The following is a 22617-nucleotide window of genomic DNA, read 5'->3' on the forward strand; positions in this document are numbered from 1 at the left end:
CCATTATACAGAATCTCTCAGGCTTTACTAACGCTGTTTCCTCTTTCCCAAAATCTAGATAATTCGTCGCCGGTGCTGTCGATGGTACACTGCAGTTTCTGGCGAGAAGACGGGCTGCTGGCCGAAGTGCTTAGGGTGGGGTGAAGAAGAGGGAGTATTCAGTGAAATATAGTGTTAGTGTGAAATAGTGAAACCCGTGTCTATAGAGCCGTAAAAACCGGAACCGGTTGCGGTAACCATTTGGCTAAGAAGCTCCATAGTTTTTCATTTGTCCGCGAGTGCCGTATTCAACCCTTAAACCGCCGCAGAAACTCTCCGCAAGCAGAAATGGCCTGCTCGAGGGCCTACTACTGCTGTGCACTGCTGATGCTCTACTTCGGAGCTCTGGTGCAGAGCGGTGCTCCGGTTCGTCCGGGAACCGGTAATCCGTCGCCGCGTCTGCCGCGTACCAGTGCCAGCCAACTGTCGGCACAGAACAACAACAGTACCGGAGTGCGCAATTTGGCTGCGAAGAACCTGACCGCCCAGCAGGGTCGTGGGAACTACAGATCAAGGTTAGTGGAACAATGTGATGTTTGACGAATGTTAAGAAGCGACGTTATTCTGCAAATGTCTACGGCCATCCGAAATTTCGTTTAGTTAACTTAGCTGTTCTAATATATAGCTTTACAATTCCAGTCGAATCACTGGAGTGCCCAGTAATATGGATTATTTTAAAATGAATCTAGAAAGAATCATAAACTACCAATAAGCGGTAATTATGTTAAAATACGATTTTTCAATTATTCATTCATCAGCAATAACAATGGTCCATAAAGTAAAGTTTGTGTTTCAGCCTAGTTACTGAAAAGTATAGCTGTGACCCTGTCAGTACACAAAACAATCTCTTTTAGCACCTTTACTAGAACCTATAAACGAGAAGGTTATCGGGTGAACTAAAATACTCACGCCAAAACGAATCTCATTTCGGCAAAATCATATAATAGCAAGTTCGAGAATGGCGATTGTGACTCATTTCGAGTTGCTCTAGACCCCGGTGCGGTGATATTGCTTCAATCTTTATTGATTGCAAAGATTATTTGATTAATTCTTTAGTAAGAAAAAAAATACTAACCACATCTGTCAATCCGCTGCACACTGGACCGGGGTATGACAAACCTTGATCGTGCTCCACTATTGGCGACAATATTAGCACAGCCGCACAATCAGCCTCAATCGAACTGAACTGACTGAATAGACAAAGTCGAATGGTTTTGATCTGCTTGCCGTTTTGTTGCAAACATAAATGGCAGCGGGTAGCGAGATATCAACGACACACAAGCAATGCAGGTGTTGCGAAATGCATGAAAATCAATACAAAAACCAATGAAAACTGATGAAGGAGATTAGTTTTGTGAGTCACGCAAAATTCAAAAACAATGCTTTGCGTATTTCGCATAGAAGGGCGTGTAGCAATCTTGATTCTCCGTTACCTACATTAAATTATCTGATCATTATTGTACGAACATTACACTATACAGCTGGAAAATCATAAAATTTTACATGAAGAGACCACAGCCTAACAGTCTGACCATCCGGAAATTACTTAGATTTATCAACACCATCACGCGAAGTTTTGTCCCCTGCGGGGTTGATAGCCCGCACTTGGGAGGAACAATCACCCTTAAATCTGCTTTCAAGTGTTTACTTTGTGTTGTTGGCTGAGGCCCATTTCATGCCTCGTTCTCATCTTCGTGTACGTTCTAGTATATCAATATCAGACCCGATCCGATAATATACAGCCTTCGATCAGAAGCAGTACCCTGCATCGCATTGGTGATGCTTCGAGCCTCCAACTTCAAGGTAATGCCACAACATTCAATCCGACACGGCTGGCTGTAGTGCTTTTGATCAATAACTTTAGATATGCGAATCCCGCGATGAATACCTATACTTAACTCTACTTCATGTCTTGCATACCGTAGCCTTCCGATGAATTTCGTAAGTTTCGTTTTTATTCGGTTTATAAAAACCGCAAACATGTCGGTCGGATCGGTCGGTAGGTTACCAACTAACTAATAAACACTTTGTGGCACACTTCATAGCAACTTTACGTAAAAACAGGCTCTCTGGAAATCGAACGCCCCTTATGCGTCAGCTAATTTATTATGTGCGCTAAAGTACGGGGTAAACTCAGCGGATCATTTTTCTAGTCTCAAGTGTAGGTACATACATACCTACGTACGTAAAGCGATTGTGTTTGATGTGTAGGAAAATCTACACCGCGCTGAGATAGATTGGAGGATTGACCCGGGCCACAGCTGTTTCCCTCCATTTCATTAAAAACCGCAATTAACAATTAGCAACAGAACAATAAATGAATGTTGTTTATGTTCTAACATAAAGTTCATTAACTATGTATTTCTTCACACAATTCTCCTTAACTAGAAAATAAAATTCTGTTGTAAAAAACTGGCTTTAAAACTAGTTTTAGAATTAGTCCTCACTATCTCAAGGTTCTAAATGAAAATTAAAGTGATATTTGATTTTTTATAAAGCTTTACAATGTTCGGAAAAAATTGCTTTGCAGATCGTTTTTTTTTTTATTATTCTTCCGTGATGACTTTATTTTACCGGGTAATTGATGGTTATTTGACAGACTTTATAGTCAACTATTAGAGCACGGTATAATTGCTTATTAACTGCAACAGTTTCCCCCAATCGAGATTTTACATACGATTACTGTCTTGGGCATTTTGCAAAATGGGCCGCAATATCCGCATTGTATTTGAAGTTACTGGGGGACTCTGTAGCCACAACGTTAGTGTTCGAATATTAGTATAATCAAACCATTCGATGTTTAGTGACTTTAACATGGGTTTATTCTAAAACCCCTTTACAGATTTCCTTCCTACTGAATCCTGCATTTACCAACATTCCAACAATGAAGCCTCTTGTAATTAGTTTCCTTACCAGGCATCTAGAGAGCGAGATTGGTTGAAAAGTAGGAAAAGCCATAAAAGAAGAAAAAAAGGATGAAAACATCGACACTTAAGTACGGATAATAAATAAAATTTTGCTCACTCCATAGCGATACTGCAAAAAGAATCAAGTGCGGAATACAACACATGGACGGTATCACAACAGATCAAAATATTGGGCTCGATTTCAACTGGGAGACTGTTGGTGGTTTGGATGATCCTTGTTTTCTCAATATTCCTCAATATAACCTTATTATTTTATGAGCTATAAAAATTATTAAAAATTATAACCGTTATTTTTCGACCGATATATATGTACCGATTGATTGGGATTTTGGCCGTTCAGTCATTAAATTATAGTAGACGCTAGATTTTACTTTTTACATCAACGTTTCGATCCGGAATTGAATCTTCATCAGGGCTTATAGAGTTGATTAAAGAATTTAGACAAAGACGATCAACACTGTAAGCCCTGATGAAGATCCAAATCTGGATCGAAACGTTGGCCTAAAAAGTAAACTCTTGCGTCTACTATAATTTAATGACTAAACTTTTGGCCATCCCAATCAATCAATAAAAATTATATTTGGTTGAAAAAAAAAAGAGCGAAATTCGGCATTCTACAGGGTGTCTAATAAGTTTAAATACAACTTTTCATCGTTGTGTAAGTGCGCATTATGTGCATTTTGTGTATTGGTATTGGTGTCAGCTTTAGCCTTGAATATAGGCTAACCGACGCGCAAGGTGTCGACTTGATGTCATTTGTTATTTGTTTACCGCGCGCGATGAAGGAGTACCGCAATGTCGTAGTAAAGCGAGCGACCCGGTGACATATTTCGGCGGTTGAAATTCCACGGTGTGAAGCGGAATTACATCTACAACACCATCCGTCGGTACCGGGAGACGGGCGCGGCCAAGGACCGTCCTACTGTGTTACCTGCCTCATAGCGAATATAAGTTATATACGGGGGAGGGTCTCGTAACTCACTAAGTTTGTGGTTTTTCGTTTAATTGATCACAAATTCGAATAGAGCATACAAATATTAACTATATAACATAAGAAATTACATGTTTACTCCAAAAATAAGAGCATGAGAGATTTTAGAATTTCGGAAATAGGGGTGCGTTATAAGTCAGGTAACACAGTAGATCCGGGCGGCCGCGTTCGGTAAGGACGCTAGCAGCCATCAAGGTGGGGAGGGTTCGGGTTCGTCGAAAAATGAACCGCTCGATCCGGAAGACCGCTGCTGATCTGGATTTGTTGATTGGGACTGACCACACCATCATGGCGAAGGATCTGGGATGCAAGCCGTACAAGAAAACCCAAGATTCACGGGGTAACGGAGGCTACAACGAAGAAGAGGCTGGACAGAGCAAAACTGATACTTTCGCGGCACGCTGGTCAGGAGTTCGTGTTTTCTGATGAGAAACTCTTCATCTTGCAACAGCCGCACAATGTCCAAAATGATCCGCTGTGGGCGCCGACGGTGGCCAGCATCCCCGCGTCCCACACAAACATCCTGCGGTTCCAGAGCGCCGCGTCGGTGAAGATTTGGGAGGCCGTATCCAAGCGTGGGAAGCTTCCACTGGTGTTTATCGAGAAAAACGTGAAAATCAACGTCGCGTACTATAAGACCGAGGTTCTGGAGATGGTTATGACCCCGGCACTTTGTGACTTCTATGGAAAAGATCATTACGTCTTTCAACAAGATGGCGGATCGGCCCACACGGCGAATAACGTTCAAGCGTGGTGTCGGGAGAATTTGACTGATTTTCTCGATAAGACTTTGTGGCCTCCCGGCTCCCCGGATCTTAATCCCCCGGACTTCTATGTATGGTCGTCCATGCTGGCCAAGCAGAGCGAACATAAAGTGAGCACTATGGACCAATTTAAGAAGCTCATTTCCAAGATCTGGGACGAAATGCCCATGGACCAGGTGCGTGCCGCGTGTGATTCTTTTGAGAAACGTCTCAAGCTCGTCATAAAGCACAAAGTGGGGGGGTGCTTCCACCAAATATGATGTAAAGGTTCTCAATAAACACTGCTTCAATAAAAATTGACTCAAAAAAGGATAAACGATAGGAGTAGGGGATCCTAATCTTAATCGTTTTCAACATTATTTCACGAATCGATCGGAAAGATTCTATCATCTCGACTCCAATAAAGAATATTTTTAATTTTTAGTGCGCGCCAGTGAAGAATTTGGCAAAGCAAAGCAAAGCCTAGGTGCTACATTATACGACAGACTTCGCAGCCAGTTGTTAGAGCACAGGACAATTGCAAGGCCTAACAGCCCCTCCCAACCGAGAATTTGGCATTCCATGTTTATTTTTTGTCATTTCCAGTACACTTAGCATTAGTATGCTATGTGCGTGTATATCCAGGCATTCTAGAAATGGGTCGTTGGATGAACAATAGAGCTATCACCTTCTATCTCCAGGACTAAAATTATTTGCATTTAAAAAGACAAACTTTCTAACTAAAAGATGCAAGTAATTTTTTTACATAAAACCGCTGCCTGTCAGCGGGCGATGGATTGTATCACACACACACACACTTAGCATTAGTGTGCTATTTTGGGAATAGATATTTATTTTTTTGATGTGGGACTACGTATTTTTGCAGGCAATGATTCCGTAATTTAGATTCTAGATACCGTCGCCAATTATGAATGGATTTTGATGATTTGGATACCGATTGATTCGTAGAGCAATTATGTGGATTTTATCAAAATTTTCTTCTTCAATCTAAGTAGTAATAGTGAAAATTAACGAAAAGTTTCTAGGGCAAATTTCCATATTTTTTTATTTTATTACTTAGGGGAGTGTCGTCGTGGTTGGGCCACGTTTTGGAATTCGCCCATAACTTTCGTTTCAAAAGTAATTTTGGAAATCCTAATACATCGTTGCAAAGGTCTAAGTATAAGCTATATTTCCGAAAAGTTTTGAACTGATTGCATGAAAAATAAAAAAGTTATAGACATTTACGTGAAGACAAAAAATGTTTTCATAGTCGGGCCAAGTTGTACAGGTTGGGCCACCGCAGAAAATCTAAGACATACGTTTCAATACGTATCTATATAGAGACATGAGAAGAATGAATTCTGTGAACAACGGCTCATATAGGTACAAATATCCTCTTTTTAATAGCATTTTTGCGAAACTTTGGCGATCTTGTAAAATCAATATTGTTACAATCATCTTTTCCGAAGTGTACAACTTCAATAAAAAAAACCCGATTTAATCCACCTAGTGGTGAAAGGAACCTTTGTTATATGGTCTTACTTGCTATTTGAGATAGAAATCGACACGTCTTCGGAACATAATTCATCTATTGGTTATCGTTGCGCAGTGCGTTGGTTTACATAAAATTTTTGAAAATTGATTAAGTTAACAATATTTGAACAAAATAGGAACACTTTTAAATTTTGATACATCCTTTTTTCATGAAATTGCTGAGTAAGGATAAGTAAGTTGTTATTAATCTGAGTTATTAGTTTATAGGTTTTTGAACTATGCATAGTTTCCTGTAATGTTATTCTATTTAAATCACATGAATAGAGTTTTCTTGAATAATTTTCATCAATTTTTATTAACTCAAGCTGTTGTATTTTATACAACAAGTGTAGGTTTTTTAACGCCATATTGTTATAAAGTTACAAATCGTTGTTTAACTAACGTATATTCTTCAACAAATTTATTGTGAGCAAATATCATAATTATTCAATGCATTAATAATTGTTGGGAAAATTTATGCAGCAAAACTATCAGCAAATGTAAAATGTTTAAAATGTATCCGTCTGCTGGTAGTCGAGTGATTCGGAGTCAAAATTAGGGTATTCTTTATAATCAAAGTTCTACGGTTCCTAAACAAGCAAACATACAGGTATACTATTTTCAGCAAAGTTGTGTATTTTTACTATTTGTACAAATTTGTAGTACATGAAAAAGTCATACAACAATTACAAAAAGAGGAAAAATAGAAAAACTGGTTTTACAAATTCATATACAATAAATAAGATATTTCTATCTTCTCTGCAGAGATAGAAGGGTACTATCTTTACTAAAATTTCTTGTAATAATATGCTCTATAACTTTGTAGAACACATCAATGTGTTATATTGACACTGAAGAAAAATATTTTTTATATTTCATTTTTAGGGGGATTAATCAAAATTTAAATTCCACCAGACGATAGAGCTTTCAATTTCAAGAAACTCTTCCAAAGGTTCGATGAACCTAAAACCAAGTTTTCCCAGTCAAAACTCTAGTGCACACGTTTTCTTTGGTTTGGGGCTATTGAGCGCGTGAGTAACCCGTATTACAAAAGTTGGCGCGAGTGTTCGAGGGTAAATATCTTTTAACCGGTAAAACCAATTCTTATGAAATTTTGCATGTATATTCGTGGTGTCAAAACCTCTCGTTTGATATTGAAATAATTGAAATTAGGTAAATTATGTAGGTTAAAATCATTATAAATTATTGTTAATTTTGGTGTGGTGTATACGGTTGCTCATAACTTTCGAATTAAACGTCCAATCAAAAAACCATTCAATAGTGATCTATTAGGATATATTATCTTTCAAATGAGACTAATAGCACATAAATCGGTTTGGCCATCTCTAAGAAACAGGCGATAATTATTACCTTGTCAAAACAGGTTTTTTAAGCATAACTTTTAAACTACTCGTTTGTATTCAATTAAAAATTCCTGAACAATTTAGCTTTAATAAGGGCTTTCATTTGATACTAAGATCGTTGAAATCGGTCATGTAGTTCCGAAGAAACCAGTGTCACGTATTTTTCACATTTTTGCTTATAACTTTTAAACGAAATGTCGTATCACGAAACAACTCAATAGTGATCTACTAGACAATAACACCTTTCAAACAAAAGTAATAGCGAACCGTTCGGTTCAGCCATCTCTGAGAAACAGGCGATAGAAAAAATCATTACATACATACACACACACACACACACACACACAGACATTGCTCAAATCGTCGAACCCTATCGATTGGTATATGTGACTTGGCCCTCCGGGCCTCGGATCAATTTCGTGTTTTTCGACCAATTTTTAAACCTTTGTTATAGTATAACAAAGGTAAAAACATCATAAATCTAGGTTTTTATCGTATTAATTCTGCTTTGTTTCATCACGTTTTATGTGACTGACATTTTCTAGCGATTATTGCGCTTCTGTGCTTAAAATTATGGTGGCCCAACCATGGCTACTCAAGTGGCCCGACCTTTACAAATAGCGCTTTTCTAGTATTTCACCTTAGCCTTCCCAAACACCTTACTGGAGGGTTTTTTCTATAGTCTCCGTGTGCAGCACAACTCACTTCATACATTTTCAAAATTTATCTCGATAATTGCATTTCATGAATCGTGGTTCATTACGCCTGGAAAACTTTTTTTGTAAGATTTAGTCACTGAATTCAGTACGGGTGTTTTGAATACTCGATTGAAACTCATAATATTGTGAAAAGTTAGCTATCACAGTAAGAAGTTTTACAATGGTTGTATCATACATATCATGAGTTACTAAAACTGTAAAATCGTGATGGCCCGACCATAACAGTGGCCCGACGATAACGACAATACCCTACTAGCTGACCCGGCAAACTTTGTATCGCCACAAATTAAACTGTGCTGTAGATCGCAAATCTCGGATGACCTTTATCACGATCTCGAGTTTTGCAAGTTTGTGAGGAGTTCAACCTTAGACGATTCATTTTTGCAGTTACGTAGCTATGAAACAATGGCTAGTTTGATAAACAAATTTTCGATTTTTTCTCACAGTAAAGTAGAAAACAACTCCCACCATTCCTACGCCAGATAAAATTAAACTGATTGAAGTTAAATCTTCACCGTGATTGTATAATATTCCGCCAAATACCGTTTCGCGGAAAACCAACTCTCGGTTGAACATAACGCGGAATATAGTGATTCGCGGAATTCCATTTCACGGAATACCATTTCACGGAAAACCATTTCGCGGAAAGTACCATTTCGCGGGAGTGATCCTCTCCTTATTCCCTGTCAGCAGACCTAGGAAAACAAATAAATCTAGATAGAGGTGATTTCTCGCCGGCAACAGTCGCAGCCTTCTCGCCCTGAATCATCGGGTGTTACTACAGTTAGTTTTTGGTGGTCTTGTTATTGACTAATGTTTTATGGAAGAGCCTAAAATTTCTCGGGTTCGATTAGTTTTTAAATTACACAAAAAAATTCGGTTTTATTTGTACCTACCAGAGGGGTGAGAGGTCTCAAACCATCATAGAAGAAAACCCTACTTCCAAAAACCCTCAACTGCCAAATTTTGATCCATTTGCTTGAATAATTCTTGAGTTATGCAGAAATTTGTGTTTCATTTGTATGGGAAACCCCCTTCCAGATGGGGAGGAGTCTCAAACCACCATAAGAACCTTTCCCGGCCCCAAAAACCCCTGCATACAAATTTTGTAGCGAAATAGTGTTCAGTAATTTTCGAGTCTATAAGGCGCATACAGACAGACAGACAGAAATTCATTTTTATATATAAAAATACACAGTCATGAAGTAAACTATTTTGGAAAGTGAGGAAGTGTGTGATTTCGTGTGTGTGAAAATTTCGATGCAGAGTAAAATTATGTCGATCGATGGCAGGTGGGGTTTTGCACCCACGCTCTTTCGGTTGGTACCCGAATGTTTAACTAAATAAACTACTGCCACCTGTTATATTAGGTAATCAAATGCCTAATTTTATTTTATTCTGCCAATTTTAGCATTCCCCGACTTTGCGATTCATACTTCCCTAGGCGACGAAATTATTTTAGTATGTCTGCTCTTTGTTTCTACCACCGAGAAGATAGACTGTAATCTAGTCGGTCAGTGTGATAGCAGCAAAACAGTACGTTGCCGACGTCCGCAAGTCTCGGATTAAAACCACCAGCGGGTGAGTTTTTTTTACAGGGGATACAGGGAGTGATAGAATTAAGAGAATAACAACATTAGGTATTAGATTACGTCGTCCGATATATTAGGGACGGCTGTAGTTTAGTTGGTAAAACATTCAAGTATCAACCGAAAGAGCGTGGATGCGAACCCCATCTGCCATCGGCCCGATATATTTTTGGTCTTTATCGAAATTTTCCATCTTTCTTCGCATTAGATACTTCCTTACTTTCCGAAGTAAGTTTTATGGACTTACGAAAGAAAACAAACGTAACTCATAATTGTGCCATGACCGTTGAAATTGTAGCCAAAAATGTTGATTATTTTGATTCTAACGAATGGAAATACTTTTTAGAAAGTAATGATTTTGACGCGATTTAGTCCGCACTATTGAAGAACCACGCAAAAACCGGAAAAATTAGTAAAACAGCAAAGAAATTTTGGATACCGTTTTCAACTATTCAGTGATACAAACGAACTCCTCTGAAAATAAGAAAAGATCTGGTCTTAGCCCAAATTTAAGAGCATGAGAATATTTTTAAAATTACTTGCACGAGATTGGAAAAAGATCTTAAATATTTTTTTTTAAATGATAAAACTTGAAACTTAATTCCACTGAGACGCTCCTAAAACTTCAGTGAAAGGTAAAATTACAAATCCTGATTTAGTATGGATTTCAGCAACAGACTACAAAACTCTTATAATGGTAATGGTAATATTGTCATAAACAGGTTTATCACTACTTTTTATTTGTTTTGTCCAGTGCACCATATTTTTCGATTTTTGAGGTGAATTTGAAGCTTCAGCTAATACGGATGTAATGGGGATATGAAGAAATTAAAGTTTTGCAATAAAAGTTATAGGAGAATCTGGACCATAATCGCACAGGAATCAAATTAGTAACGATAAGAAAAGTAATTTTGGCAGCACTGGTGCTCAAAAATAATATCTTTTTCGAATTCCTTGGGTGATTTCCTTTGAAAATGTGGAAATAGTGTCTTTCTAAACTTAATATTGCCGGAGATATAAGCACAAGAAAAAAAATTACATAAAAATGGGGAATTGCTTGCTTTAAAACGCTGTATCTCGGGATCGGCAAAAAATACCTCGGGGCGATGAGTGATTCTTATGTAAAAAAATCTGCAGAACACGATGAAGTTGAAATTTTTGAGATAAAATTGTCTTCATTGAGAGAAAAATGTAAATTTAGTTTTCAAATTGAGTTTAAATATGTTTGGCAGCACTGGTGCTCAAAAATAGTATCTTTTTCGAATTCTTTGGATGATTTCCTTTAAAAATGTGAGTCGGGTATTTTTCTTAAAAATGGAGGCGTTCCCATTTATCGAGGGAATGTTCGATCCGTACCAAATTTTGGTTTTTTACTTTCTGACAGAAAACGAACAATCTGGCAAAGTTTGGTTCAAATCCGTTGAGGTCGATTACACGTTTGAACTTTTTCTCGCTCACTTGTCACGGAATGACCCATATAGGTATGACTGTTCTGATCAGTGCAGTGCTCGAAAAATTTTATAGCCGAATATGAAACGGACACACGTGGTATTCTAGTAGTCTTTTATGTGTCAGCCCATGGATATGACTACTGAACTGGTGACAGTGTTTGTCTTTCTCAGTATTTTACCCTTTAAAACAATTCATTCATGAATTGCAGTGCTGAATGATTGCTCAATTGCTCAGGTTATGTCAGTCAATTTTCTTGCTCTTGAATGATATTTTAGATCGCAAAGTTTAGTTTTTTTAAACTGCTTACTGTTTAAAATCAACCAAAACCTGGCTGAAGGAAACTAATTAAAATTTCGGAGCAATGTTAACGTGTATTGTAATTTAGTTTGCCGTTGTCGGCAGTTTAAAATGACTGAATAATTCACATTGCTGTTTTCAACCAAAGCAGAGGAAAGTTATATGATAGAAGGTCGGGAGTGTTCCCATTCTGTAAGTTTCGCTCAGTGGTGTGGCTAAGGAGTTAATGCAGTTAGAATTTTCGAAAAATCGACTCTCTTTTTATTTCGTGATCGTAGTGATATATTAGTATGCCAATGGAATCTATGGGAAAAATGAACTTTCCAAAGATGCAATCTACCAAATGTTAATTGCCACGAAAAACACATAGTGTCAGCTCAATAGTAAATGATTTGCTATAGTGTCGCATAACCATCAAAGTTTGAGTTTTTTTGCAACCTGAAAAACGTAATGACTCAACATGACTTTTATCATGGATTAAATGAACAGTAATACAAGAAACCGATAAATTGGGCCATGCTGAAGCCTTGCACCTTCAATTCACTATAAGTTGAACGTGTGACAACGTAAATACGTAGGGAACAGTAAAAATTCTGTGTATTATATTTGTAAAGAGTTGATCCTAAAAACGAAATGACGGCCTTACCGTAATCTGACCTTCAACTTAACCAAATCAGTCAATTTACGGTCAATACACTTCGCGCTTCCTCCGCTTTTGACATAGTTAGCCGTTCGAACGAAAAAATCTTCTCCCATACGTGCCGTACCTGTGTAGGTATAGCTTAGACAGCAAACTCTCAACTAGTTGTGGTTAACCGTCCTTCGCTTAATTAATTTGCTGAAAAAGAGCTTTGCCAGCCACCCATGTCTTCACCAAAGCTTCAAACCACGATAGGCAATGGCAGCTGCGCAGATAAAAATCATCATCACATCGATTTCGATGACAGCGGCGCACATCGAAAACCTGCTGACGACAATCTACATGTTGGTGTCTTCATTCATTCCCGCGCCGGATGATCACCAGCAACGCATGTATTAGGTACCTACTTGGCAGATGCTAAACTAGTGCCTCATCTTCATTGCTTTGACACTATTGACTCGAGCTCTTTGCGAGTGGAAGGAAGACTTGCTATCTAAAAACTATGATTCAGGAATTATTGCTAAACTGGTCCTAGCAGATCTACTCACACAAATTTCAAGTAATAGCAGTGCTAAATTACCATTGCAATCACTTGAAAACAAAATACTCCTTAATTTTTTGCTTTGGAAATATCAAACATTGATCGAGTAAACGAATATATTCATTTCTTTACGGTTAATAGCTACGATGTAAGCTAACTACTACTCAGGTAATTAGACGCTAGAGTGACCGCGTAGAGACATCAACAGCCAGGTGAAGTTGAATTGGCAAACAAACCTATCCGAGGGGGTTTACGTATGGCTAGATGAGCTGATTATTCGAAGTCTAGGTAGTTACCTTACGGAGCAGCTTGACCTTTCGGTGCGTGGCGTGGAGAAGATGCGGTGGCGCATCTGCCGATTTGCACTTGAAAGTTGTCCCGTCCCGCGTGGTGAGTTTCGGGGCTCTATTGAAAATTTATTGCTTGGAACTGGGAAACTTGAACGGTACTGTTTGCGTACCGTGATCACGCTACTCCAACAACCAGTAACCTTTTGCAGCCGGAGTTTTAGGTGATAGTTTTAGCCTTTTTTTGCTTTACTTGATCGTGATGTGTGCTCGAGGCTTTAAAGCTGTTGCCTTAGAGCGGGTGCGAACATAATGGATGAGTAATTAGTAAAAGTCCTTTTTGGGACTTTCAGATTTCAGTTGTTGCGAACCTGTTTTCTATCGTTATTCAATCTGTTGCCTAACAAATCATCATCATCATCTACTCATTCCTTAACGTTGATTGATGCGGCTTGAATGATTTCATGAAGCATGTGAGTGATAAAATCCGGCTGTCAGGTAATTTGCCAAAAAATTATCTAAAGGTTTTTCGTGACGTGTAGATGGATATTAGAGGAACAAATACATTACTGATGTATAGCAAATAGCCAGTGTTCCCACTTGTTATCAAACGGAAAGTTACAAAAGTCAATAATAATTGGAATAAGTATCCCCATAATATTTTTATCACTTAACTCCAAGATGTTGAATGCACAGCAGCAAGAAAGAAACACCTTGCTAATTTTAGATTCGTTATCAAAAAAACAACTCAGCATCTGAATAGAAATCAATAGAAAAATCGTTGCGTCATATCCCACAATAACTGGCTGACAAACCCGTTGAAACTGCTGTCAAAATTTGTCAATTGTTATAATGTTCCCTTCACTTCGATATTTCCAGCTGCATTATGCAGCTTAGTTGGGACCATTCAGTCTATTCATAAAATGAGCTTAAATTTCATTGGCATTGTGGAAGTCCAACACGCACGACAGATCTTACGACCATTCAGTTATGGGCGCCGCTAGATTAAGCAAACAAAATCACCGGCGATCGAAGTTCGAAATTTCCGCGCAGAGATCAAAACTGCCCAATCGCTTGATTCACATTCCACTGTAGCAAGATTACCATCTCACACCTGTCCGGTATCAATATTTGCTGCAGCTCAGCGCCGCCGCGCAGATCGGATACGATTTAATCATCGGGCAGCAGCAGCGGCTAATGTGAATTGGAGCAAACGTAGTTGGGTACTTCCACCTCCTTGGGCGCTCGGGGAAACGATTTCGAAATAATTGGCGAGAGGCGTAGATTGGCTGGCTTCAAAGACGATTCGCGAGCTCCGCACGGCGTCACGGACTGCAGTCCATGTAGCTCCAAGCATGCGAAGTAAAATTTATGAATCAGTCGCACCGCAGTGTCCTGTTAGTTGTACTGAATGGAGCAAAAGTGGATTGCAGAGTTTTGCAACGTCAACGTTTGTCGCTTTGGATTGGCGTGAAGAAATTAAATCCAAAATTATTAATTTCGGTTTTTGGAAAGCAGCGTTTTTCAAGCCAGTTTGATTTTACTAGTGAATCACAGAAAATTGCGCTTGAAGAATTTAATTTAATTATGGTCAAAATAATATTTTCTGTTCGTTATAGGTTCAATCGGCTAAAGTCGCTGAAGTCTCTTTTAGTCTGAACTCTATTATTTTATTCTTGCATTCATATCCTGTATAATATACGTAATTATAATTATTTTTTCACTAATTTGATCTTACAACACAAAGGCATATCCGTAGCACTGGTAGCAAAAAAGAAACCCAGCCAATTTATCACCTCGCAAGGCAGTGCCAGGCCAGCAGTAGTGGACACGCTTCACTTTTATTAGATTGAGCTGTGCAGTTCAGGACAGAAGTGGAACTAAACTAAGCCTTCATTATAATATCATACACATGGCTGCAGCAGCAGAAAGCTGCAGATAATGCGGATTCAAACCGTCGATTCGAGTGGTGGACCTTCGGAACGGGTGACGTTTCATTCCCATGAGATTGCATAAAGCTAAATCTATAGCTGGTGAAACACACTTTTCCCCGCACTGCCCTGACTGGCAGCCCCATTTCAATGCACTGACTGGCAGGTATGTGTATGCATTGGCCTCACAGGGGAACTAGTGTCAGCTGGGCCAAAGCTGCACTCGTTTCAAATGCATGAGAATAATCGATTTCAAAATCATAAAATTGTTACTATTTTTGCAACCGTCATAGTCCAGTTGCTTAAGCTGGCGTGATCTTATACCCGACGCGGTCGTTCTTGGCTTTGCATTTGTTCTTGTTCTATTCGTCGCCGTGGATAGTCAATCGAAAAATGTTCAAAGGATCCGAACTATTTCGAAATGGTCTGTTTTGTCTATGTGGGTGGTCGAAGTTTCCGCTGTTTAATGCTTTATATTGTGCTGAAAATTATCCCCTAAGTAGGATGAGAGCGCAGAACAGCTGGTCGTACTCCGGTGGTTTTCCAACATATCTGTGCAAATGATCACATTCATCGATTGATTCTGTTGATGGTTAAGGTATCAAGTTCGATGTTGGAATATTCTGAAATACAAGAGAACTAGGGTAAATTAATCATTAGTCGACCAGTTAGTGCTTGAATAGTTTTCTTCCACAAATTATTTTAAACTGGTAACGCTAACATGCAACCGACGGCACTTACAATACGAGTAACTTTCAATTAAACCTAAAAATATATCAATTTATGTTGCAAATCTCTATATTTTACACATTTTTTAAAACAGATTGGAATGTCCGTTTTTCTTTTATGAACCTTGTGGTTTACGATATGATAGCGACCGGGTCCATTATATGAATTCTAGTGTATTTTTCATGAAGAGGGTCCACTAATGGCGACATTTCTAATTGTATGTTTAGTACTTTCTATTTCATGTCATATATCCTCGGAAATAAAAAGTACAAGCTAATAAACGCTGAAACTGTACCCGAGGTCCATTATAGGTAAAGAGTCCACTATAGGTTAACATACCCTAATTCTGTTCTAATGCTAAGAATTAACGGAACCACTTTGATGCATTTAAAACCAGGCATTATTCTAAGAACAAGTTAAAATTTATTTAATTAAATTTAATTATCGAACGGATAAGGCCGTCTCAAGGTGGTCTTCGATTTCAGAACCCACGCACTCTATGAAATTTCTTTTTAATTAATCTATACCTATAAAGAAGGATTTCTGTCTGTCTGTCTGTATGTTCCTTATAGAATCGAAAACTACTGAACCAATCGGCATGAAAATATGCATGTAGAGGTTTTTTGGGGCCAGGAAAGGTTTTAGTGATGGTTAGAAACCCCTCCCCCCACTAAGAGGGGGGGCTCCCATACAAATGAAACACAAATTTCTGCATAACTCGACAACTAATCAAGCAAATAGAACAAAATTTGGCATGTGGGTGTTTTCGGTGACAAGAATTTATTCTATGGTAAATTGAGACCCCTCCCCTATTTATAAGGGGAATTATAACTCCTCTCCTCTTTAAAAGGGGGGGCTTCCATACAAATTTCCTCATAACTCTAGAACTAATCAAGCAAATGGAACCAAATTTGACATGTAAGTGATTTTGGACGCAAGATTTTTTTCTATGGTGAATTGCGACCCCTCTCTTCTTTTGAAAGCGAGTTATGGCCCATCTCCCTTTTAAGAGGGGAGCTCCCATACAAATGAAATTCAAATTTTCTTATAACTTGAGAACTAATCAAGCAAATGGAACCAAATTTGGCATGTGGGAGATTTTGGAGTCTTGAATTTATTTTACGATAGTTAGAGACCTCTCACCCCTGTGGTAGGGGGATATGGACTCTCATACAAATAAAACAAAATTTTTTGCGAAACTCAAAAACTAATCGAACTCGAGAAATTCGAGACTCTTCCATAAAACATTAGTCAATACAAGACCACAAAAAATATCTATAGTAACACTAGATCATTCAGGACGAGACGGTCGCGAGTGTTGCCGGTGACCCGCCGTCGGAAGCGCCGCCCAGTGGGGGGCTTGCAAAACTCGAGATTGTGACAAAGATCATCCAAGATTCATGATTTATGTACAACACAGGTTAATTTGTGGCAATACGAAGTTTGTCGGGTCAGCTAGTGATATATAAAATGTATTCATGATTGTTTATTTGATACTAGCTGACCCGACAAACTTCATATTGCCACAAATTAACCTGTGTTGTACATAAATCATGAATCTCGGATGATCTTTGTCACAATCTCGAGTTTTGCAAGCCCCCCAGTGGGCGGCGCTTCCGACGGCGGGTCACCGGCAACACTCGCGACCGTCTCGTCCTGAATGATCTAGTGTTACTATAGATAGTTTTTGTGGTCTTGTATTGACTAATGTTTTATGGAAGAGTCTCGAATTTCTTGAGTTCGATTAGTTTTTGAGTTTCGCAAAAATTTCTGTTTTATTTGTATGAGAGTCCATATCCCCCTATCACAGGGGTGAGAGGTCTCTAACTATCGTAAAATAAATTCAAGACTCCAAAATCTCCCACATGCCAAATTTGGGTCCATTTGCTTGATTAGTTCTCAAGTTATAAGGAAATTTGAATTTCATTTGTATGGGAGCTCCCCTCTTAAAAGGGGAAGGGGTCGTAATTCACCATAGAAAAAAATTCTGCCATCTAAAACTCCCACATGCCAAATTTGGTTCCATTTGATTCATTAGTTCTCGAGATAAGAGGAAATTTGCATTTCATTTGTATAGAAGCCCATCCTCTTAAAGGGAAGATGGGCCATAACTCGCTTTCTAAAGAAGAGAGGGGTCTCAATTCACCATAGAAAAAAATCTTGCGTCCAAAACCACTTACATGTCAAATTTGGTTCCATTTGCTTGAATAGTTCTCGAGTTATGAGGAAATTTGTTTTTCATTTGTATAGGAGCCCCCCCCCCCCTCTCTTAAAGTGGGGAAATCCATAGAAAATATACCATAGAAAATATTCTTGCCTACAAAAACACCCACATGATAAATTTGGTTCCATTTGCTTGATTAGTTCTAGAGTTATGAGGAAATTTGTATTTCGTTTGTATGAGAGCCCCCCCCCCTCTTAAAAAGGTAAGGGGTCCTAATTCATCATAGAAAAAATGGTTGCCTCCAAAAACACCCACATGCCAAATATGGTTCCATTTGCTTGATTAGTTCTCGAATTATGTGGAAATTTGTATTTCATTTGTGTAGAAGCACCCCCTCTTAAAGTTGGGAGGGGTCCTAATTCACCATAGAAAATATTTTTACCTCCAGAAACCTCCACATGCTAAATTTGGTTCTATTTGCTTGATTAGTTCTCGAGTTATGAGGAAATTTGAATTTCATTTGTATAGGAGCCCCCCCCCTCCTAAAGTGGGTAGGGGTCCCAATTCATCATAGAAAAAAATTTTGTCTCCAGAAACACCCACGTGCCAAATTTGGTTCCATTTGCTTGATTAGTTCTCGAGTTATGAGGAAATTTGTATTTCGTTTGTATAGGAGCCCCCCCTATTAAAGTTGGGAGGGGTCCTAATTCACCATAGAAAATATTCTTGCCCTCGAAAACTTTCACATGCTAAATTTGGTTTCATTTGCTTGATTAGCTCTCGAGTTATGAGGAAATTTGTATTTCATTTGTATAGGAGCCCCCCCTCCTAAAGTGAGGAGGAGTCCCAGTTCATCATAGAAAAAATTTTTGCCTCCAAAAACACCCACATGTCAAATTTGGTTCCATTTGCTTGATTAGTTCTCGAGTTATGAGGAAATTTGTATTTCGTTTGTATAGGAGCCCCCCCTCTTAAAGTGGGGAGGGGTTCTAATTCACCATAGAAAATATTCATGCCCTAGAAAACTTTCACATGCCAAATTTGGTTCCATTTGCTTGATTAATTCTCGAGTTATGAGGAAATTTGCATTTCATTTGTATAGGAGCCCCCCTTCCTAAAGTGGGGAGGGGTCCCAATTCATCATAGAAAAAAATTTTGTCTCCAAAAATACCCACGTGCCAAATTTTGTTCCATTTGCTTGATTAGTTCTTCAGTTATGAGGAAATTTGTATTTCATGTGTATAGGATCCCCCCCTCCTAAAACGGGGAGGGGTCCCAATTCATCATAGAAAAAATTTTTGTCTCCAACAACACCCACATGCCAAATTTGGTTCCATTTACTTAATTACTTCTCGAGTTATGAGGAAATTTGTATTTCATGTGCTTAGGATCCCCCCCTCCTAAAACGGGGAGGGGTCCCAATTCATCATAGAAAAAAAGTTTGTCTCCAACAACACCCACATGCCAAATTTGGTTCCATTTACTTAATTACTTCGCGAGTTATGAGGAAAATTGCGTTTCTTTGGTACAGGAGCCCCCCCTCTTAAAGTGGGGAGGGGTCCTAATTTACTATAGAAAATATTCTTGCCCTCGAAAACCTTCACATGCCAAATTTGGTTCCATTTGTTTGATTAGTTCTCGAGTTATGAGGAAATTTGTATGGAAGCCCCCCTTTTAAAGAGGAGAGGAGTTATAATTCCCCTTATAAAGAGGGGAGGGGTCTCAATTTACCATAGAATAAATTCTTGTCACCGAAAACACCCACATGCCAAATTTTGTTCTATTTGCTTGATTTGTTGTCGAGTTATGCAGAAATTTGTGTGTCATTTGTATGGGAGCCCCCCCTCTTAGTGGGGGGAGGGGTTTCTAACCATCACTAAAACCTTTCCTGGCCCCAAAAAACCTCTACATGCATATTTTCATGCCGATTGGTTCCGTAGTTTTCGATTCTATAAGGAACATACGGACAGACAGACAGACAGACAGACAGACAGACAGACAGACAGACAGACAGACAGACAGACAGACAGACAGACAGACAGACAGACAGACAGACAGACAGACAGACAGACAGACAGACAGACAGACAGACAGACAGACAGACAGACAGACAGACAGACAGACAGACAGACAGACAGACAGACAGACAGACAGACAGACAGACAGACAGACAGACAGACAGACAGACAGACAGACAGACAGACAGACAGACAGACAGACAGACAGACAGACAGACAGACAGACAGACAGACAGACAGACAGACAGACAGACAGACAGACAGACAGACAGACAGACAGACAGACAGACAGACAGACAGACAGACAGACAGACAGACAGACAGACAGACAGACAGACAGACAGACAGACAGACAGACAGACAGACAGACAGACAGACAGACAGACAGACAGACAGACAGACAGACAGACAGACAGACAGACAGACAGACAGACAGACAGACAGACAGACAGACAGACAGACAGACAGACAGACAGACAGACAGACAGACAGACAGACAGACAGACAGACAGACAGACAGACAGACAGACAGACAGACAGACAGACAGACAGACAGACAGACAGACAGACAGACAGACAGACAGACAGACAGACAGACAGACAGACAGACAGACAGACAGACAGACAGACAGACAGACAGACAGACAGACAGACAGACAGACAGACAGACAGACAGACAGACAGACAGACAGACAGACAGACAGACAGACAGACAGACAGACAGACAGACAGACAGACAGACAGACAGACAGACAGACAGACAGACAGACAGACAGACAGACAGACAGACAGACAGACAGACAGACAGACAGACAGACAGACAGACAGACAGACAGACAGACAGACAGACAGACAGACAGACAGACAGACAGACAGACAGACAGACAGACAGACAGACAGACAGACAGACAGACAGACAGACAGACAGACAGACAGACAGACAGACAGACAGACAGACAGACAGACAGACAGACAGACAGACAGACAGACAGACAGACAGACAGACAGACAGACAGACAGACAGACAGACAGACAGACAGACAGACAGACAGACAGACAGACAGACAGACAGACAGACAGACAGACAGACAGACAGACAGACAGACAGACAGACAGACAGACAGACAGACAGACAGACAGACAGACAGACAGACAGACAGACAGACAGACAGACAGACAGACAGACAGACAGACAGACAGACAGACAGACAGACAGACAGACAGACAGACAGACAGACAGACAGACAGACAGACAGACAGACAGACAGACAGACAGACAGACAGACAGACAGACAGACAGACAGACAGACAGACAGACAGACAGACAGACAGACAGACAGACAGACAGACAGACAGACAGACAGACAGACAGACAGACAGACAGACAGACAGACAGACAGACAGACAGACAGACAGACAGACAGACAGACAGACAGACAGACAGACAGACAGACAGACAGACAGACAGACAGACAGACAGACAGACAGACAGACAGACAGACAGACAGACAGACAGACAGACAGACAGACAGACAGACAGACAGACAGACAGACAGACAGACAGACAGACAGACAGACAGACAGACAGACAGACAGACAGACAGACAGACAGACAGACAGACAGACAGACAGACAGACAGACAGACAGACAGACAGACAGACAGACAGACAGACAGACAGACAGACAGACAGACAGACAGACAGACAGACAGACAGACAGACAGACAGACAGACAGACAGACAGACAGACAGACAGACAGACAGACAGACAGACAGACAGACAGACAGACAGACAGACAGACAGACAGACAGACAGACAGACAGACAGACAGACAGACAGACAGACAGACAGACAGACAGACAGACAGACAGACAGACAGACAGACAGACAGACAGACAGACAGACAGACAGACAGACAGACAGACAGACAGACAGACAGACAGACAGACAGACAGACAGACAGACAGACAGACAGACAGACAGACAGACAGACAGACAGACAGACAGACAGACAGACAGACAGACAGACAGACAGACAGACAGACAGACAGACAGACAGACAGACAGACAGACAGACAGACAGACAGACAGACAGACAGACAGAATTCCTTCTTTATAGGTATAGATTTTCTCATCAATACTAGAACTAGGTTTATTTATTTAGCACTACATACCAGGGCTGCCCGGAAAAATAACCATAGCACGAAGATAAAAATTATGGTAACAGTAGTTGTCCACCACAACTTTCATGGTTTCCAGAGATTCTACCATAAAAATGACGGGCTGTTAAGTATCTTAACAATAAAAAAATCTAGATTTTCGTGAACAAAAATTTTCATTTACAGTAAAAGTTATCGTCCTCTCATGGTCATTTTTTTATGCGAGAAAACAAAATATAATTAAAAAAGGCAGTAAATTTGTGATGAAATATGACCAATTCTATTCCATAAAATAAGAAACAAAAATATGAATATAATTTGAATTTGAAACACTTTTACAATAAATTTACCATAAGTTTAATTTTTCACAATAAAAACTGTTGTAGGCGCATTGTTTGTACTACAAAATTTAATGTATATTTTTACGGGTATCTAGCATCACCGTCTAAACACCATACTTAACGGCGGAAACCAATTTACTGCCGTCTCC

At 39.5% G+C, this 22617-nt stretch overlaps 1 protein-coding gene across 1 annotated transcript in view; it reads left to right on the forward strand.

Annotated features, from left to right (window-relative positions):
* The first annotated feature begins 422 nt into the window (after positions 1 to 422).
* Positions 423 to 22617, forward strand: part of LOC128740656 (fibrinogen alpha chain) — a 254538-nt gene continuing 232343 nt past the window's right edge. The window contains exon 1 of the mRNA XM_053836219.1: positions 423 to 554. The gene's annotated coding sequence lies outside the window, so the exon portion shown is untranslated. The remainder of the gene's footprint in view (positions 555 to 22617) is intronic.

The sequence above is a fragment of the Sabethes cyaneus genome, chromosome 3 (genome assembly GCF_943734655.1).
Source record: "Sabethes cyaneus chromosome 3, idSabCyanKW18_F2, whole genome shotgun sequence".
In the NCBI taxonomy this organism is placed as follows: Eukaryota; Metazoa; Arthropoda; class Insecta; order Diptera; family Culicidae; genus Sabethes; species Sabethes cyaneus.